Source organism: Dunckerocampus dactyliophorus, chromosome 13 (genome assembly GCF_027744805.1).
Source record: "Dunckerocampus dactyliophorus isolate RoL2022-P2 chromosome 13, RoL_Ddac_1.1, whole genome shotgun sequence".
Taxonomy (NCBI): Eukaryota; Metazoa; Chordata; class Actinopteri; order Syngnathiformes; family Syngnathidae; genus Dunckerocampus; species Dunckerocampus dactyliophorus.
In genome coordinates this window covers 19514598-19536001 of record NC_072831.1, presented here as the reverse complement: position 1 = coordinate 19536001, position 21404 = coordinate 19514598, and the positions used below count along the sequence as shown (strand labels likewise).

At 41.3% G+C, this 21404-nt stretch overlaps 1 protein-coding gene across 3 annotated transcripts in view; it reads left to right on the top strand.

The window, feature by feature from the left end:
- Positions 1–1813: 1813 nt before the first annotated feature.
- The window catches only part of daam2 (dishevelled associated activator of morphogenesis 2), a 97257-nt gene continuing 77666 nt past the window's right edge, over positions 1814–21404 (top strand). For all 3 annotated transcript variants that reach the window (XM_054795836.1, XM_054795834.1, XM_054795837.1), the window contains exon 1: positions 1814–1962. The gene's annotated coding sequence lies outside the window, so the exon portion shown is untranslated. The remainder of the gene's footprint in view (positions 1963–21404) is intronic.

The window sequence follows — 21404 nt, the reverse complement described above, 5'->3', positions numbered from 1 at the left end:
TGTTTGAGCTACATAATTGTTAGTTATTGTTCTGCAAAAATAGCGGTAGTGTCTTGTCTGTTTTTGCGTTGCTGTGTGATGTTTTTAGTTGTGCACCATGACTGAGACTGTTGAGTGATGACCATCCTGATTTCAAGTGGGTTTGATAAACTAAATGAGAGTTCTGCTCTTAATTTATCTAAAGAAATAAAGCATTGTCGCTTCCTCACTGACTTCTGAGCGACACGATATCGTACCATACCTGCACCCTATAATACGGTGCGCCTTGTGTAGGTGTTAAATACAAAAATAGCACCTGCAACCGAGACTGTGCCTTGGTTGTGAAAATATGGTACATGTACCGTTTCGATAATGTTACTCATGACTACACTATGTAGCTGTAGAATTTGTCCTCAGGCCATCTCACCAAACCTTCTGAGCTTTCCATTGAGTTTTGCCAAGTGTGTGTACATTGAGTAAATGCAGCAGCATGAGTGGAATTGGTTATTGACTCTGCCTTAAGCTTCACGAGGGGATTGCTTCCAACTGCGTGCTGTTAAAGTAAAATATGAAGTCATCATCGCATTCATCTATAAACAGAAACATCTCGCCTGCCAGCTTGTAAACACAAATTTCCAATCACCGCAGCGATGCGGGGCTTCAAGAACAATACTGGGACAACAAAATGCTGTGACTACAACAAATGTATCCAAGTAGTGTGACTGTTCTCTGATTTCATGGAGACAAATCATTACATCAGGCTTTCAACTTTCAGTAATTTCTTTCAACTGCTTCATGTTGATAAATGATCTCACTCACCAAAATATCACAGCTGGACTTTTTTTTTTGTCAAACACATCAAATTAGATTTGATGACTGCCAGAGCCACAGGTCAAAGTAGTTGCCTTGAATTTGCAATTAATGAAGGATTATGGGCTGAGAGGATATCAAAACACAGCCAGTCACTTGGTTTCTTCATATTTCAGAGGATTAAATGCTTAGAAAACACGGGGCTTCAAGACTTTATGGTCTGCAAACATCTTTGGACCATTTATTTTATGTGTAAATATGCTATTGTAACTTGTGAGTTGATGAGAGGTTTCCTTTCACAGCTGGAAGAAGAAATGCTGTCAAAATGCCGAAGGAAAATATGAATTGCAAAAGTAATAAAAAAAATTAGGAATGCACCGTGGGTTAATGCATCACAGCATATGGAGCAAGACTTATATGTGTGTACAGTCGTTTGTCTATGGGTGCATTCACACTTGTAATCTGGTACTCGAAAGTCACCCGTCAAAAACATAATGACTCTCCTGGTAACAATTATTACCAGCTGACATGTAAGGAAGAGGATATAAATCGCGTAAAGATGTCAAAAAGTATATGGTCCACTGACAAAAATAGAATTGCGAACTCAACCCAGACCGCACTAAAATGACCACCGGGTATCTTTTTAACATTTTTGGTCCAGACCAGAGTACTGGACTACAAGTGTGAATGCACCCTGTCATTCTGCCTGTTTGGTCCCGTCCTGGGTTCAAGTGGACTAAGTTGCATGAATCATACTAGCAGGGCCAACGGAGCAGAGTTCACGTTTGGAGTCATCTGGGATAGGCTCCAGCTCACCCGGACAAGTGGTATAGAAAATGAATGTTTAGACATTCATTTCAATCACCATAAATACACTATGAAAATGTTTTCATGAAAAACAGCATTAGTATCAATGCTTGACACTTATCCAAGCTTATGCCACACACATGCGCGCGCGCACACATAGTGCGGTGGCTTTAAGAAGGGAGGCGTGGTGCTGCTGTGTTGACCGACTTGACAGTCCCTCCATAGTTCACTACCAGCCAGCTGAATGAGAAGCTCAGTCTACGCAGAACATCGCCAGCGCTCTCCCACAGCACATTTATCCGCTGACAACAACAAGGGATTATTATCTTCACGCACAAGGTGGTTTCTCAGTAAAGAGCCGAGACGGTAAGCAAACATTTTTTCTTATTATTTTAGGCGGCGAGCCAGCGTGAGGTGCTTGGCTTGTGGTGGTGCTCACACCCCCTTGGCTTCGCCCTCATCAGTCGGGAGGTAGCAAGGTAGCTATCGGCGTGCAGGTGGCACACCTTTGGAGGCATTTGTTACGAGGAGCGCCTCGTTTTGTCACCCTTCCAGCATTTTTTAACCCGACCACGTCATTGTCGTGTGGTAACGAGTGCTGTCTTTGATGCTTTGATGTGAAAGGACGTTAACGTTACGTTAGCTCGTTGCTCGTTATGGTTACAACTTGCATTACGTTGTTTTTACACTTGAATATTTTTATCAATCTCCACGTCACCCTAGTGTTCACCAACCAGCTGCTTTTACATGATGCGCAATGTATATGACCTCAATATTATTCTGCTGAATACTCGGCTGGTTCCTTGTAGTACCCATAGAGGGCGCTGTTTCCCCTCATTAACGGCACCATCAGCCATGTCAGAAAAGCGCATATTCAGATATGAGTAAAAACATGCAGAAATGAGTAAAATTGTCCAATATTACTTCCAACATCTGGATAAGCAGTAGAAAACGAAAGGATGGACGGAAATGTGTGGTAAAGCTACCATTTCTTCTATATCATTAGCATGTGCAGGTGTACCTAATGTCATGCACGCTGTAATGTAAACCACGTGTCTTTCATGCCTTCACTGAATATCAGAAATTAATCTAGATAGTGCTGACAGATAGGTCTCTGAATCGCGTAGTTTCTGCTTTGTATGGTTCCAAAAATAACATGCTGAATTCAGGATAACGATAGTGGATGTGTTCCTACTTGGGAGCCTCCACAGCTCTCAAAGCTCAAACTGTAAGTCACAGAGGATGATAAGGCATCAAGCTCTTTAATCTGACCGAACATCTGGCGGTGATACGGCGTTATGTCCTCTTGCTCAGATGACCAGGCTTTACAAGCAGAGCACCATGCCAAGCACACAGTTGTCCCCTCCTCCTCCTCCTTACACACACACAGCTTTGCACTTAGCATCTGCCACATTCCACCTACTGCATCGAGGCTGTGCTGCCTGACAGTGAGCCCTGGCGAAAATGATGAATGTTTAGGCTGGAAAGCATTATGAGACAAACTGCATTAAGTTACTGTAATTATTTGAAAGGAGATGATTATTTTCATCATTTTTTAAAATGGTTATATTTCTATTATTCTTATTATTATTTTATATACTATTTTATATCCTGTTTGTTTTATATTTTTAGCCCACTTTTATCCTGCTAATTTTAAATCTTAATGCAATGTTATTCTTATTTTTATGTGTTTTTTTATCATAGTGTTTACTATTTATATGTGTTTATTTTTATTTTTATTATTATTATTATTTAGATTATTTTTTATGAGTTTTATTATTTTTATCGTCTGGTGTTCCTCAGAGGGAGCCCTCAGCATCAGGGTTATGTCAGCCATGGCTGCCGGGGTCCCCGGTGTCCGTGTCCTGGAGGCTGTGGTCTGATGGGCTCCTGTGATAGTGTTTCCTCACCTGGCTCCTTTGTGCTCAGCCATATTTTAATACCATATTTTCATTCTATTTCTAAATGTCTGTGGCTTGGGTGTGGGGTATAGGGGAGGACGTTATCAGGGCATTGTTTTTAACTCTGGAAAGCACCTTGGATTGCATTTTATATTTATGAAAAGCGCTTTATAAATAATTTGATTTGATGCAATGCTGCTGATTTTTTTTTTTTTCAAACATTGTGCTTCATATGTGTCGATAGCCAGCTCACGGACCCCCACAGGCTTGTGTTCATGGATGTCAATGATGGATTTTTTTGTTCTGTTGCTGCATGTTGCACAACACAGTCCAAGCATTTGACGCTTCAAACCTGTAAAATTCTACATATAAAACAGGGGGTTTACCCTCCAGTTTGACAGGAGCAGCTGTTGTATCGGTTTGGCTAGAGTATTTTTACGTCCAATGTTTTGATTAGAGAGAGCAATCCTCTTCCAGCTACCTGTGCGTTTCCGAAGGGAGGGAGGAAAGGAAAATAGGCCTGATCCAAGAGTAACAAAGCCTCTTGGCTGATGTAGGCTGCTTCTGGCTGTACCCTTCCTGACTGAGGAGGATACAGTGGAGAGATGTTGGTAGTGTGCACATTTGTGAGGGTAGTCTTGCTCAGCTCAAAGTGGTGGCATACTGTATATTAACAGGGCACACTTAGGAGGGAACGTGGGTGCAGGTCCGTGATTGAGCCAACTTTTTGTCAGTCTAATTCAGTTCAGCATGACACCGTATGGTTCTGGAATACCATACCCTGATGAGGTTGCACTTACACCTTGGGTTCGGATTAGCATGGCACAGTGTAATCCACCAATTAATTTACCAAAAAAGGGCAACAAAGGAGGGCATTCATTATGTAGTGTTTAAGAAATCGCATGCGTTGTGGTCTTCCCATTGCATTACTGATCATGCACCATCAACTGCGGTATGTCTGATGCCATCGTTCTGTAAATGTAGGAAGGGAGCCAAAAATGTAGTAGAATGAAAGAAGTGTTTCCACCAAGTGGCCAACGTCAGTTCACCGCAGTACGTGCTTAACAGGCTTGCGTGGTTCCTGCATGAGGTATGTAGGCTAGATTGTGATAGCTGTGTCAGTGTGACTTGCACTAGACACCATATACAGTAACACATCAATGAACTAAATAAAGAATATAAGCAATTGCTGGGTGTTGACAGTAACATACATTTGTTTCTTCTTGTTTTCCCGTTATAACTTAAGTAAATGGAACCCTTAATGGAAATTAGGCTGTAGATGCAGTATAGTTTAATCGGCAATCCATCCGTTTTCTATGCCGCTTGTCCTCATTAGGTATGCTGGGGCCGATCCCAGCTTGACGTTCGGTGAGAGGCGGGGTACACCCTGGACTGGTTGCCAAGGCACATCGCAGGGCATCGCAGGGCATGTATAGACAAACAACCATCCACACCTATGGACAATTAGGACAATTAACCTCTGTTTTTGGAATGTGGGAGGAAACCGGAGTACCCGGAGAAAACCCACGTACGCAAACTCCACATCGCCCAAGTGGAAATTCAAACCCAGGTCTTCCCAATCTCCTGACTCTGTGGCCAACATGCAATGTAAACACAAAAAAACTGAATCAAATCAACACAGTTAGTGGAAATTGATCAGCCATGTCCAGGGCTTGTTTCTATGATGGCCGAATACAAAAAGCTTTGCATTTTTGACCACCCAAACGGGCCTTGAGTTCAGACTGCAGCTTAGAAAAGGCTGGAATTAAGCTTGGCAGTGGGGGGTATTCTGCTGAAAATATGTGAACACACTTATTCTGTTAAAATGCATCGACAATTCCTTGACTTAAATGATTAGGTGCTGGTTGCATCTGAGCCAATAGACAGTGTGACAATTTATGTAAACTCACCTTTACTGCATGCTACAGATTCTGTCATAATATAGATCGTCAAGAACCCTTATGTCATTCTCTTGAATTCACAGTACGTGCATATGATCTCTTGGTAATCATTGTTTCATTCTGCTCTTTCTGTCTGTGGTAGCGAGGCAGGCGGCATGCATGCTTACTGCAGAGATTCTGGCACCAGGGCGAAGAAAGAAGTCTGGGAGTAATTAGTTGTTAGGGCATAATCCTATTCCAGACACCGCATGTTGTGTCTGTTAAAAGTGATCCCCTTCAATGCCCCCTAAAGCCCTCTCCTCCTAGACCTTAGTCGGAGGTGGTGTTTATGACCCTCTGTCCAACCCTAACCCGCCCCAATGGCCTAACTTAAGCTTTATGAGTACATGCAACAAAAAAAGGGGAAACTGGTTTGTCCACAGCTTTATTTTCGTAGCATGAGGCAACCATATTTCTGGCTCCGTGAAGTATAGTGTGTAAGTGCACTTCAAAATATCTGAATAGGACTGTATAAATGATCTCCTTCTGTAACATAACCTGTACATTCTCCCCCAACTGTCAGGCTATAAACGCCACTCTGAAGACCACAATGAACAGATGCTAAACTCTATATAAGATTTATCAACATCAGTGCCTATGTTGCATTTTAGTGGACTAACAAACTCATGGAGTGGTTTATTTTTATTTTTATGAGTAAAGAAAACAGAAATAGGGTAAGTACAGTTACTGGTACTTCATTGAAGCTTTATCCTACAAGCGTAAAGTATCAGTTATGTCCCTGTACTCACTTTTAAATTAGAGCCGGAAATAGCTTGTAACACGTAGACAGTAAGCCAACTTGAATTACTGAGAATGTGTGAATAAATACAAATTACAGACTGCCTTAATGTAAAAATATGTGAAATCATTTAAAAATTGACTGAACTGTATTGTCTTTATTTTCTAGGCTTAGTCTTGACCAAAAGGGATCAGTGCGCAGGGCTTGTTGATGGGTGGCTGGAACAGGTTCTGGTCTGATTCTTCTCCACAGTGTGGCTGTTGTCTGCTGGGACACACCTGAGTTAGAGAGGAAGTACTGCATGGCAGGAATGTCCGATACGGCGAAGACTCTTGGCATGAGATGAGCATGTGGCTTAACCAGCTGTGAGATTAAATCATTTTAACATGGGTTGTATGTCCCAGTGTTTCCTGAAATGGGGAAAGGTCCGTTTATATTGTAATCCATTACAAAACATTGCAGGAAACATCTTCCATCACTTATTCTTCTCCTGTTTCCTGCCCCTCAATCTGTCTTTATAGGCTGATTTCCTCTCACTACCATGGGGTGCTCTCCTGTTATTCCAGATGTACAAGAGCGTTCCAGTGGTGAATTAAAATTCAAATTCAGATGATTAGACTTGCATGTTTCCATCCATTTTCTATGCCGCTTGTCCTCATTAGGGTCACGGGGGTATGCTGGAGCCTATCCCAGCAGACTTTGGGCAAGAGACGGGGTACACCCTGGACTGGTTGCCAGCCAATCACAGGGCACATATACGTAAACAAGCATTCACACTCCCTTTACAGTCACCAGTTAACTTAGCATGCATATTTTTTGGAATGTGTGGGGGTACCAGGAGAAAACCCACGCACGCACAAGGAGAACATGCAAACTCCACACAGATGTCCAAACGGAGATTCGAACCCAGATCTTCCCGATCTCCTGACTGTGTGGCCAACATGCTAACCACTCGGCCACCATGCGGCGTGCATGTTTCCACCTCGGTGACTGTAAAACAGGCTACTGTCGGCGGAACCACGGCAAAACAACATCAGCAAACTCAACTGTCCTCTCTGCATGCAGCCGTCTTCCTTCGCTTGCACCCCCACACAGATACAGTCAAGACTCATGTCACGTTCACGGCTTCAGAGTGTCAGAAAGCAATAAACTACACATAACTGCCAGGTCACTGCCGCATCCTTGAGCATGTTAAAGGATTAGCTTCTATGAAAGCGACGGTAATAACAAAGCAGCACAGTGGTTGATTGTTCTCTCTTTCTGTTTCATATAATTATTGTATAGAGTGTTTTTATGACTATATGTTATGTCCTCCATGTGTTTTGTGTACAGTATGAATGACTTAAGTGTTAATTTAGGTATGAGTTCCAACTTAGCCTAAAATTCAACTTGCAATGCATAATAGGAACAGGCCTTGGAACCATCTGTATCGTGATATCTGTGGTGTTTCGGTATTAAAGAAATTGACTGGGCACCAGAATTCTACTAACCAGGAAAACCCCAGTACTCTCTTTGTGCCTGGTGTGCCTTTTATTAAATATAAATGCAATGTTACAAATCACAGACAACAAAAACAAATTGGGATTCAGTATAAATCTTCACAATGTAAATAAAATAGGACGGTCATAGGCCATAGGAAAAAAATGTCTGACTGCCCCTAATGCAGTCACCTCAGCGTCCTATCACTCTCCCATCTGCTTGCCTTCCCTTGACCCCATTTAGTTCACAACACTTTTTAACTCGGTCTATTCTTGTTGTTTATGTTACTGACGTCTCCATGGTGTCACAGGCAATTGGGTTCCATCAATAGGCTGCAGGAGGAAGGTTGAGACCAGGACATCCAAACCGTCTGCCCTGGCCCCTCATTCTGAGCTAATATTATACTGAGCTACAGAGAAAGCACCACATTGGTTTTGTCAGTAGAGAGAAAGGGAAGGATTGAGTGAGGAGTAACGGGGGGTGTTTAATTTAGGACGTGCGTGTGCTACTTCGCCGAGCACAAAGCGGTTCTTTCACTTGGGATGTGGCGCCCATATGGAACCATTTATCAAACCTCCATAGTATCAACCTTGACAGTCTTCTCTTGCCAACAGGTTCCCCTTCACCTCCACATCTAAAATTCACAATGCCACTGAACTGAGCTTATCAAGATGGACCTGCTCTTGTGCTTCTACTACATTATCTTGTGGTCAAACGAAAGCAACAACATTTTAAAATTTTATGCTCCTAAACATTCCCATTTGATGCTTGTGTTTATAATTAAAAGTTAATTTCCCCAAACTTGTTTTTGAACAACAAATGACTGGTTTCCCACTTGAAGGTGGACCTTCCTGAATAATGAAGTCCATTCGTCAGTTTACATTGGGAAGTTACAACGAAGCCACTGTTACTTTTAGAACTTTGCCATTCAGCATTCATATCATTTGGTGCTTTGGATAGCTCGTGACCTATAATTTACAGTCCACATTTAGTGGGGTTACTCCTTGGCAAATTGTAGGACCCCTATTTTATCACGAACACTGTGTGCCTGTGTGACATCATCTTGAAGGATTGGCCTCGAAACTGCACAGCTGGGTAAAGATAACAGAGCAGCTGGGATGTTTATTTCTTGTCTTTCTGCATTCCTGCGTCTTATTTATAATGTCCAGCATGGGGGGGTTTCTTCTATATAAGGAAGTTTGAAGACTTTCGCTGACCCACGGGAATGGAAGCATGCATATCACATTTTTTCTCAAGATGTAATCTCTATAGAACAACATCAGTCAAAATGGAGGAAGAAGGATGAGCGTACCATACCCTCCTTCATAATTAAATCTCAAGGAAACTAAACCTTAGGGCTTGCGAAGACAGACCAAATTCCTTCTCTTCTTTATTTGTTGTTTTTTATACACATAACTTAAGCTATATATAGATACAGTATATGTATTTATATAAGCGTATACGTGTGTATACATAGCTTCAACCTTTAAAACTGAAATAGCAGCATAGGCAGCATGAGTATACAGCGTTAGCATAAGTCCCAAGGGGCCTCCTCACAAGCAAAATGGCTGAGCATGAACCCCTTTGGCCTGTGTAATTGTAACTGTCACATCTTCCTCATTCCCCCCCTTCCTGTCCTTCTCCTTGGTCCGTTTTGCTGCCCTGTGTGAATCCGTTTGTGTGTTTGATTGTGGGAAAATTTCCTGACATTCGTGAGAGTCACCCGCTCTCTGGACTGTCTTTTCCCTTGAGGCCCCTCTGGCTCACGAAGGCTGAGCCCCATCACTGCTGATGGGGGCTTCTCCCAGCAACCCCTAGTGGGAGCAGAGGTGGCTGAGTTCTTATTTCGAGGCCAATACCTTTTTCCCTTTTACTCAAAAATGCCGTATCTTTTCAGGAGGTGGCGATTCCACAGGCTTTTCAGCAATGTGATACAAACAAAAAACACTTCCTTGCAATTAATCTTTTAAGATGGGGACTAAGATGCAGACGAGAGTATTGATGTGACACTCAGTTTGAGATTGTGCCAGACTGTTGTGGGTTTATTTTAGCTCTTGCTGCAGAGGAAGCCTTGGCTCCAAAGCTGAATAGTGAAACCTAAGGTAAAATAGGTTTTCAGTTTTGTTAATGATACTTGTTTGCTGCGGTGTACGTATATGGCTGCTGGATTTGCCTCATTAAACCAAGCTTATGGGTTGCTATATTTAGATGTTGAATTCTAGTTTTCCAGTCAATGCATTCTTTTGTAATTTGTATAGACTTGCCTCCCTTTCCACATGTGCCGTTCCTTTGGGATTCCTGTAAAATAGGACTTTTTTTGTACCTGTGCAGTTCTCTCCGTTGACCAATAAACAAGTCATTATTTGGATAAGACCTAGTTCTAAATATCGAGTCCTTTGTCTTCTCATGCATTTCTTTCAAATCATGTAATGACTTGATGATGTACTTCAATGCTTTTAAGTAGAATGAAAATCAGTGGCAGGCACTTTTCCTGTCTACTGCTGGCACTCTCCCAAAATCAAATGCGTCATTTGAGTTAACTGTCATCTCATTGTGTTTAAGCAATGAGATGGATGAGTGAACCCAGGTGAGGATCCGGGTCTGTCTTCTGGCTATCGAGTAACAAAACAGATGACCATGGATCCAAACTCTGGACCAAAGCCATAGACCCTTTATTACTGTTGTTTTTTTTTTCCCAACAACTCCTTTTTGCCGAATGAAGGACTGTGTGGTTGGAAACAGCTAAAGCATTCAGAGGCTGCATGAATAGGAGCCTGTCTCTGGAGAGCCTTGCTAAAATGGTTTTTTTGCTTTTATTCCTTTTGGAGAGGCAGATTGATCTCACACAGGTTTACTTCATATAGACTGTTGAAAGGCAGGGTGTTTATTTGTACAGCATAAACAACCCATTTCCCAGTTTTAGCGTCTGGTGGTGTGCTCCATCATTCCAAAGCACTGTAAGACTTTGACTTCTATTCTTAAATTCATGCATTCACCCTCAACAAAGCCTCAAACTGTTTTACTTTCACCTTTTGTATCTCTGTATCGCATAGATCACCTTCCGTTCTCAGTCAACCACAAGTAAAAGGTTAAGACGTAAATTTTAAGTTGTGTTTTCATTTACAAGCAGAAGCGAAGGAGGAAAGAAAGCCTGTTAAAACAGTTGTCATCCTCCTCTGATGTATGTACACACTATCCCTCTCTCGTTAGATTTCACATGTGCACATCAGATGACCTTTGGCAATGTTTCCACAGTTACTCAGATCGGAACACCACCCCTTTTTTTTCTCCTATGCATCATACAGAAGCCGATTAGATTTCTTTCAATCATAAAAACCAGGAAACTGGTTCTTATCAGCATTCAGGAAGCGTGAGGGTAAACAAGCAGCAGTAGCAAGTGAAGCACACACAAATGACTCATCCATGTCTTGGCAACTAGAGAGACCAGACAGTTTTTGCACCTCTGTGCATTGTATTCATAAGGACTGATTTTAATAAAACTATTGAACTATTATAAAACTATTAATAGCATTTTGTTGCTAATGTGGTGCAGTTCAGATGATTCCGTTCAATCCAGAATGTTCTTACTGCTGGTGCAGCTAAAGCTACAAGCTCTGTGCGCTGAAAGGTCTGAATATGCCAACAATGGAATGATCGAGAGATAACAAAACCACGGGCCACGGCTCTGTGTGCCAAACCAGTTGACTCATCTATTGCAGGCATTGAAGCTACCGGAGGTGGATTTACAGTCTTTGGGTCTCTTTTGGACTGCAGACTGTAGGACTGCCCATTCCATACTGTATTTGAACCTAAATTGTTTCCTCAAGCAGTGAGGCATCTAAAAAATGACTTTTGTTGAAAGCCTGCCCCTACACCATACCTTCACATTGTCTGGCAGCTGCAGGGATTAGTGGTGCCATGTTGCATGAGCAGACTGAAAGGTATTTGGATTGTTGGAGAGTCAGTGTAGTGGCAGGAATGGGGCCGGGAATGGATCTGTGCCCTTGGACAGATCTATTTGATTTCATGCAAGTGGTGGTGGGTGGATTGGAGGTAATGGACAGGCTGCACCCTTGTTGCAGAAAATAATAATGCAGCTTCATCAGCTGATAAAATACACCCTTGTAAATCCACAGCACTAACAAATGCCAGATATATATATCTCTATATATCTATATATGTATATATGTTGCCTGAAAAGACAGCTGTGATCGGCCACATACACGTGGCCCTGAAAATGGATGGATGGGTGGAGCTTCTACTGTATATGAATAAATATGTTAGAGTAAAATGTATGTGGACTATAGTTTGGTTTCCTTATCCGCATGGACACTTGGAGACATCTCTAGTCTGGCTTGGTTTGCTTGTTCAAGCATTGCATTCAGTGAAACTAGATCACTGGGCCAAAGCTTAGTCAGCTGTTTTGCATCTCTTGAGAAAAGTTTGCATTGCTGCATTTGCTGCTGGTGGGTCCTTTTATTCCTGTAGTTGGATTGGACCTCCCTCCCTCCTGTTAGCCTAGCGGTAACAATCAATGCTCATGACTATGAACCTGGCTCCTACTGTGTGTATGAGGATGTAAAAATGGTTTGAAGCATGGAAGCAAGGTTTCTTCTTTCGTGATCATAATTATGCCAACTCTCACTTCAGCCCTATTGTCTCAGAAGGGAAAAAGTGTCAGACATATTGTTCTGGGAAGGAAGTTAAGATGCAAGGAAGGGGGGTGTGGGGGGTGGTAAAGCGTCTTGGGGACTGTTTGACCCACATTTTTGTTCCATCATGCAACGGGACAACAATTGGAGGCCCAACCTGAGCATTTAACTTTAAATGCATGTAATTGGAACAGTGTGTTGATTTTATGCAGCCAAAGCAGATGCGATTACCCCAGATTTGTGTTACCGTGGTCATTTTTTTTTAGTTTTTAGTTTCCTCCCTTTTTAAGGAATCCAGTATTCAACCTGTATTGTCTATGATGTTGACTTAATTGCTGTATGATTAGAATGAGAGGTGTTTAGTTGGCCAATTACATGTCCTTCTGTTAAGTTCCAAAGACTGGCAAAGTCTGCATACTTGTGTCAATGGGTTCTTACTGTACAGTTCTGATTCTATGAGCATAGAAATTACATAAAAGATAACTCATGTTTTTTTCCAGATTCAATCAACGTTGGTGTCAACTTCTCCTTATTTAATGCATTTTAAATACGGTAGCTAAATGCTCTGATGTGGTCAGCCAATTGCTGCTTCCCTTTACTGTCTAGCTTTTTAGAATTTGGCAACAAGCAAATATTTATTACCACGGTTTGTTAAAAACATGTGCTTGCTGCCAAGTGACTACTGAGTGACTGAAGTGGTTTTATTAAACTCTCAAGTGAAAGACCTTTTAAAAACTGCATAGTTTATATTAGTTGATTAGTTTGGGGCATAACGGTACGTGATAATCGTTTTAAATATGACAAAGCTTTGTGATTTAGTTCATATCAAGCCTGTTTGATTGATTACAGTCAGGCCTGTCATGATAACAAATTTTGCTGGACGATAATTGTCCTACAAATTATTGCAAATTATAAACATTATTGTCAGCATTATTTTGAGACCATTTTTTCATGAATGTAATGATAATACATGGCATAATAATTAGGCATGTCCGATAATATCTCAGCGGTAAGATGCCTATGTCTATAACACAAGTTAGCCGTTCACTTCAAGAGATTCAAGATTCAAGAGATTCAAGAGAGTTTTATTGTCATGTGCATAGTAAAACAGCAGTTATACCATGCAATGAAAATCTTATTCTGTTCATTCTCCCAAGAAAAGAAAGAAAACACAAGAAAGAATAAGAACATAAGAAACATAAACACATAAACATATATACCAATAAATTAAGCAACAACAACAGAAGAGACATTAATACAAGTAAATAATACAAATAAATAAATAAATAAATAAATAAAGTGCTATGAGTGTGTGCGTGTGTTGCGTGCGGCGTGTGCGAGTGCTTTGTTGAGGAGCCTGATGGCCTGTGGGTAAAAGCTGTTTGCCAGCCTTGTGGTCCTGGACTTCAAACTCCTGTAGCGTCTGCCTGACGGTAGGAGTGTGAATAATGAGTGTTGTGGATGTGTGCTGTCCTTGATGAGGTTGTGTGTTCGGCGTAGGACTACTTTATGTAGGAAAAAAAAGTCAATTGTTTCATGGCTGCGCTTCGCGTCATGAACTTTACTATAGAAATGTGTTTTCTCCAATTTAATTTGTTAAACTACTATTTGGCGATGAATTGAAAAATGTGCCCATTGCTGAAAGCTTTTTAATATGTTGCCTTGACTACGGCTGCATTGTCTTTTGCATAATCCTTTTAATTTTTCGTGTGCAGTTCCTGTAATGTTGTATAGCAAATGCTAACTGGACATAATGCATGATGAACGCAACGTAACTACTTTCACTGACCTATTACTCAGCTTATGTACACAACTATTGAGGAATTATGTGTCAAGTATCTTTTATTGATTTGAATTGTATTGAATTGAATTCAGCCCACAGGCTGAAAAAGTGTGAGCACCCCTGTGCTCTATAGATACATGTATAGCCTAGTATTTATATATAATATACCACAATTAATTTGAAATAAGATACTGTATCTATCAAATATCATAAAAACGTTTCACTACACTTTATTTTGAAAAACATGTACCGGAAGTTAATTAATGCATTTGTTGTTTGAGCTTGTGAAAACGACCCTAATGGTGACAGCGTCGCAGCAGCGGCACAACACAGCAGCAGCAGTCCGCCTCCCAAGCAGCCCACCACCACAGCTTCAGAAAATACTAGGGGAGACCCTGAATCACGCACGCACATGTCAATATATGGAGGCGGGAAAAATGCCGAAGTTTGTTTTTACTTATCGTGCGGTTAAGTGATTTATTGATTATCGCTGCAAGCCTAATCACAGTTTGCATCCCAGCCTAGCTTCCATGCAGCTCCAGCAGCAGCACAGGACCAACTGCATAGCACCATTGTGCCTTGAAAGAAGCCAGATGGATTTCAGGGGCACGTGGTTCTGAGTGTGTGTCTGACACCTCGGGAAGCAGCACTGGACTCAGCTGGTCTTAATCAACACTATGATTTTGTGCCCAGTAGGCCCCCTCATGCATCTCCATTGCTGCCCCAACAATGACCATGCTAATACTGTGGCATGGTCTCATAAATCCTGTATATCAGGGGTCACCAACGTGGTGCCCGCGGGCACCAGGTAGCCCCCCACGACCACATGAGGTGCCCACAAGCATGCTTTTCATTCAGTTCGTTTTCATTCGTTTTCAGTTAATAATGAAAGAACAGTAGAAAGAAATGCATTCTGAAATACAAAATGTGAGTTGTGGACACCAGCATTTTGTTAATGTTTTGGTAAAACAAGCATATTCACTTTGTTTGGGTTTAAAATAAGCTCTGAAAAGAAATATTACAAAAATGAGTAGCTCATGGCCATTTTCATTTTGTAAAAGTAGCTCTCACAAGGAAAAACGTTGGTGACCCCTGCTGTATATCCTTTTCACAGTCGTGACATTAGTGGTGAGGGGTAGTAGAGATGGCACAGTTGTTGTTTCTAATAAATATTTTATAGTGCAGTTTTAGTCAGTGTCTTTTGTTTGTATATGTATGTTTTAGTATATTAGTATGGGTCGGCTTGATTTTGTTTTTTTATTTTTTCATTGGAAATTTATAGCCCCCTCTCCACAAAGCAGTACTGACTGGTTCAGTTCGGTCTGGTATGCCAATATTAAGCTTTTATTATGATAAAAGCACGAAGGCACTGTAATACTTTGAGCTTACTGGTACAATACCAAAGTTGGGGAGCGAGACAGAACTTTCATTGATTTGCCAACAAATAATCATCAATTTCTTGTGACAATGGGGATGAACACAAAACATGCCCATTTATATGACAAGGAGAAAGCTCACTTTGCATTGTGCTTCTATGACTATGTAGCTGACACAGCAATCACCATCCCATGTACACCACCTGTGGGGGAAACACGCCAGATCAGGGTTTATTGTTCTAAAATGTACTATGGTGATCTGAGCTGAACTGTGTCAATTGGTGGAAACATGGCTCAACAGATGCCCTTTGGCCTGAGCTCTCAGATTTCAGTTAATCCATGATATTCCTGCAGTTTCTACAGTAGATCTGTGCAGCAGGGCAGAATTGTCCATCCTTTTTGTGAACTGTGACTCAGACAGGAGAAAGGAGTATGAGAACATTAACATCCAAGACAAATAGATTCTTTACTTTTACCATTAACCAAAAGAGCAGTACTTGTCAGGCTCTAACAAGGGGTGTCCCGATATTTTTTCATTTTCAATATGAAATTGCAGCCTTGAGTATCAGCCGATACCGATATCAATCTGAGTCAATATCAGCACGAATCTTACTGTTATTACATATTTTGTAGTAAGGCATGTGAGAAAAGGCTTGATTAAGTGATATTACTCAAACTGAGAATAATAATCAACAACAGTATGAATGAGGAAAAAGTCACTTTCACACACTTTGCGGATGTTTCGGATAGCATTGGTTGTTTGGGTTGGGGGGTGTTTGTTTTTTTTGCCAGCATGGATCCACGTACTGTTCGTGTTTGTGGCGCTGCTTTGGATGCACGATGGGGTTGGTCATGTTTTGTACCACCACAGGGGACTTGTGCATGGCGGGTTTGTCTGTTTTTGTACTTCGACGTTACTTTGTTAGCACATTGTATGCTAGGTCAGATGTCTAGCAGTGAACAGCAGTATGAGCCATGTGACCATCTTTGGCAAAGTAACTGAAGATGCTGAGGAACAGGATGTGCCAGAGGGCTTCCTAACTTTGGGGGCTAGTAAATCAGAAGAACAATACGTTTGACCCTGCTCACCACATACGAGGCAGTTTCACAAACTCTGTGTGGTTGGCTGGAACACGATGCACACGGGCCTGACTGATTTGAGATGGGTCGAAGGTCGACTGTCAAGTTGTTCTCTAGGATAAGTGGTACAGTTGTGGTCTTGTCGTGTTATGAATACGCTGCGTGAGTCCAACTGTGTTCATAACATATTTTTACCGCAAAATGGAATGGAAACCAGAACCGGACGTCGTTGTCCCCCTGCTCAGTCGCCCGTCTCTTATCAACGGTTGACTGCAGTTCTTTGCTAACTAACTTTTGCCACATGTTGATCATGATGATGACTGTACAGTAACTTGCAATGGAGCCACAGACAGTTGCCAGCATTTTGACAACATCATTTCATTATTTATACACATTTTGAATTGTTTTGTTGCATGTAAAACTATAATTGTTAAACTATAAAAAGGTGTTTTGTGTTAACGTTTTTGGGTTTCAAAGCTGAATTAATTGGATTTGCATTATTTCTTCTAGGAAAATAAACATTTGGTTAGAGAATGTTTCGGTTTGAGTCGGACCTTCTGGACTCGGTTATTAGTCCGTTCTAGCCTTCAAGCTTAGTAAACACACTCCTATGACTTTCACCCCACAGTATCAGGTAACGTGACCTTGGCTGTTCAGACTGCTCGGTCTGCTCGGTGCCATGAGGTTTAAAGAGTTCATAGCCCATAACAAGAAAGGAGAGGTCAAGAAAAAGGTCACAAGGACATGAGCAGGCTCACACCTGTTCACAGGCGGCCTACTTCAGCCATGCAGATGACTCCCAGATGTTCCTGTGGAGATACTTTGATAGCGATGACAGTTAGAGGAGAAGGTGGTCTGGCAGTGGAGTAAGGCTACCTTCTGCTTCTAAACTTTTTGATTGGACCTCTTAGACATACTTCACTGTACATTGACATGTCCAATTCTTTGGGGAGAATGTAAAACCATGATTCACAGCATTGTAAAGAAACAATTTACACCTAGACAAGCCCAGATGGAGGACTTAAAATATTTTGAGGTTCACTTTGCAGTCACTATGTCCCCTAGAGTGGTTTGTGCTTTTTTCTTCGACTGTGGGGATAAATGTCAACCTTAAAATGTAGTGGCTGCTGTACAGCTGAAGTTCCACTCTGCAGATAGATGTTCCCATGTTGCCACTTATCCTCGCAAGTGGAATATGAAAAACATATTTTTGAATGGAAGCATCTGGAAGCGGACGGAGCCCCACAAGCCTTTAGTTTCATCAGTTCATTTTTTTACCATTAGTATTCTGAAGTAGGCTTCCTCTTAACATTTATATACCTGCAACTCTGTGAAAAGATGTGTTGTAATAAAATACCAGTGTTCATCTAAGGTTGTCATCATTTGTTGTCTCAAATTTGTGATTCTATTACTTTTTTTTCAGCAGCGTCACTACGAAATGAAACCATGGACTTACTATTCATTTCCACTCATGGTCTCATGCCCAAAGATCAAGACACAATATCACTGGCTTTCATGATGAAGCTTTCATGAGTCAATCTGCGGAAAGTTGGACCACAGTCAGAAAATGACAGAATCTAGCTGGCACAAGCCCAGGCAGACAGCGGAGGTACTGTGTAGCTAGCAGTTGGCTGACCTCTGACCCTGTCCGGTCTGCATCAAGAACAAAAAAGCCATTCATACCATCAGCACTTTTGCAAAACGCCCAAAAAGCAGTCCAGTACAAGCCGGCCCGCACAAATGACTAGATTAAATGCCTGTTTACTCTGAGTTAATGCTGCGTAAAACCAGGTATTTGTTTTGGATATAGAAATGGCGAGCGCTAGTAAGTAGATACAAATTGTACAGGAGTGGTGAAAGTTATAAAGGCACAGCAGTTTCAACAAGAATTTCCCTATAAACACCATAATGACTACAGTTACAGTATATTTAGCTTTATGGGTGTTTTCTGTGTAAGCCTTTGAGAGATGGATTCTTATATTGTAATCTATGACCAACTTGCAATTACGTTTCCTTCAAATATGCAGTGCTAAGGCATTCTGCAGTGATTGTTTTTTTTTTTTTTTGTGCAGTGGTGTTTTTATCCTTTCAGTCAGTTAGTTTCCATGCAGAAATGAAAGAAATGATTGGTTGCAATATACTGTCCATGGTAATTCTTGGTTTAAACAAAATACACTTTAATGAGAGCTGTTTGGTTGAAAGAAAATCCAAATCATACATTAAGAAACCAAATGCCAAAAAACATGATCATTCGACTTATGTCCAGCAGTGATTGGTTTTAGGTGAGGTCTTTGCCACCTTTCATTGCTAAAACCTAGGGGTGTTACAGGACACCTGACTCGACACGAGATTGTGCCCACGAGAACGAGACGGGACTATGTTTGAACAATTTTAAGAAAAGTACAATGAAAAAATATGACTGGACAACCTTTTTTATATAACCAAGTCACAAAGTTATGTAGGTTCGTTTTGAAAGGTTTACTGTCCCACAAATTGACGCTAAACAATATTATTGTCAACATTACAGACACACAACAGATTATGATTTATGATAATATATAATAATAATAATAATACTATTAAATAATCATATCATAGTGCAGTATTTCCGTTAACATGTCGTCTTTCACTCTTGTGAACAAGAGTTAACATTTGCAGCATTTCTTGAAATGCTAGCTTTTCAACTGTATTGAAGAGCAGCATTTCTTTTGCGATGACTTTCTGTGAACTTACACTATTTGCGCTATTGCTTTTTACATTTACTTTGCTGACCAAACGTCTCAGTGAGTGTTGACAGTCAGGACAAAGGCTCTGCATCTCAATGTGTAGCTTTTTGGGTTTTTTTCCCAGATGGGATGTATAAGGTGGGCAAGTTTGTTTTGTTGCCTGTATGTTTCGAATTGGCATACTGGCTCGTTATTATTGATGGGTTCACCTTGCTCATTGTTAATGTTCCCACACGGGGGCGGTGGCATTTGGCTGTGCAAGCATCTTTTTCCCTCGCAGCTTTTACTAAATTGTTGGTCGTCACGAAGCTCCACCTTTTTGGTGCGTGTGTATGCAAGTGGCCCCGCTTCCTCACACAGAGACAAAGCAACTGTACGACTAGCAAGAGGTGCCACTGTGTTCACCATTGTTCCATGAAGCGTTTAGGTGCTGAACCAATGCACAGAGTGCCCTCTCTTCCTGCCTATTTGGAGGCGAGAGTCGAGGAAAAGACGCATGCACATGGCAATATATTGAGGCCAGCTAAATTATCGAGTTAATTTTCATTTATTGTGTGATTTATTTATTTATTAACGCAAGATATATTTTTGTCAGTGCCATGTTTTGTTGCTTTAATGGCTTCAACGCCCCATGACTGTGAGTAGCCTGTCTGAAGGAGGCCAATTTGTCTGGCCGTTTTAACCAATATGCCATTCTTAGTGGAATTTGCTCTTCTCCTTGGCAATATTTTATGGTTGGATTGAGCAGTTCTAACCTCCGCAGTTTGGATTTTCTGGAGTCTTTTATCCAGGTGCTTAGTTTAAACAGCAGATAAAACATGACCCAGCTACCTGGCAGATAATTTGACAGACTATCTGAAGCGATGTGTCACCTCACTACATACTGATGTGTTTGGAGGCAGAAAGTGGCTTATCTTAGTGGCATAACTGGTTGATCAGTTTTGACATTTACTATGCAATGTAATTTACAAGGGCACCCAAAAGTCACGCATGTTGAACGTAATTACGCATAAGACAGTTTGAGTTTACCACAGCAACTGACAATTTTGTTTTAGTGCAAGCTACACACTGTCCAAGAATAAGACTCCCTCCACCATAATGTTAATGATAGTCGTTGCTGGCCAACTGCATTGTAATTAATTAGCCAATGTAATTTACCAGGCCATAATGGGATTTACCACATGATTAGTGGTGGGGCTTTGGCCCATCTTTAGAGGATGAATTCATTAAGTTGGACGAGGCGAGAGAAGTAATCCGAACCTAATTGCAATGTTTTGAGATGTGATGTAATGACTCCATTGAGAAAGTGGACATCCTGGAAATCTGACATCCACAGGAGGATGCACTTGCTTTAGAATGTTGCCAACAGCTTTGTAACATTTGTCTGTTGTCCACTTAAAAGATTCCAAATGTTAGAATGACTCCACTTTTACCACTCAAATTATTGGATAAAGATTCCGTCTATTCAGATGAGGGATGGTAGCGTTCACTGAAGAGTTGTGCTCTGTCAAATCAAAGCATAGCAATTGGAACAACATAAACACAAGGTTAATGTGTTTAAAAATGTTATTCTATTGATGAGTGTGACTGATGTCTGTAAATCTTGCTGACATTCCTGTGACACTTTAATTGAGGAGATAACCTGATAATTGGTGGTTTCTATTGGTGATCTACAGTATGTACTCCAGGATATTGACAGCTTTGTGTTTGGTAATATAAAATACCAAGATAATGACTGACCACTGCTGGAAGAGTTTCAGATACTAATGTTTGCACTTTGTGACCTCTCTTATTGTTATCCCAGTAACACACTACTACGTCACTGGGATGACGTCCTGCAGCTGACCCCTCCGCCCATCACCTTACTTACTGCATGCAGCCACCAGCAGAAATTTGTACAATCAAGGGTCTCACCCTTTTCTTCCTGTGTGGGTCAGCAAGGTTTTCCCTAATGAAGTGCATGTGTTTGTGTTGGCGTGTGTGCCGCTGTGCATGCTGGTATTGAGATTCTGTGCCAGGAAAAAGGGTTCGTGTGTGTGCGTGTGTGAGATGTCCCCCACTAACCACAGGTTGCTTCGTAAGGGAATGTCATGGGTGGAGATAGAATTGAGGGTATGGTTGTAAGGCAGGCC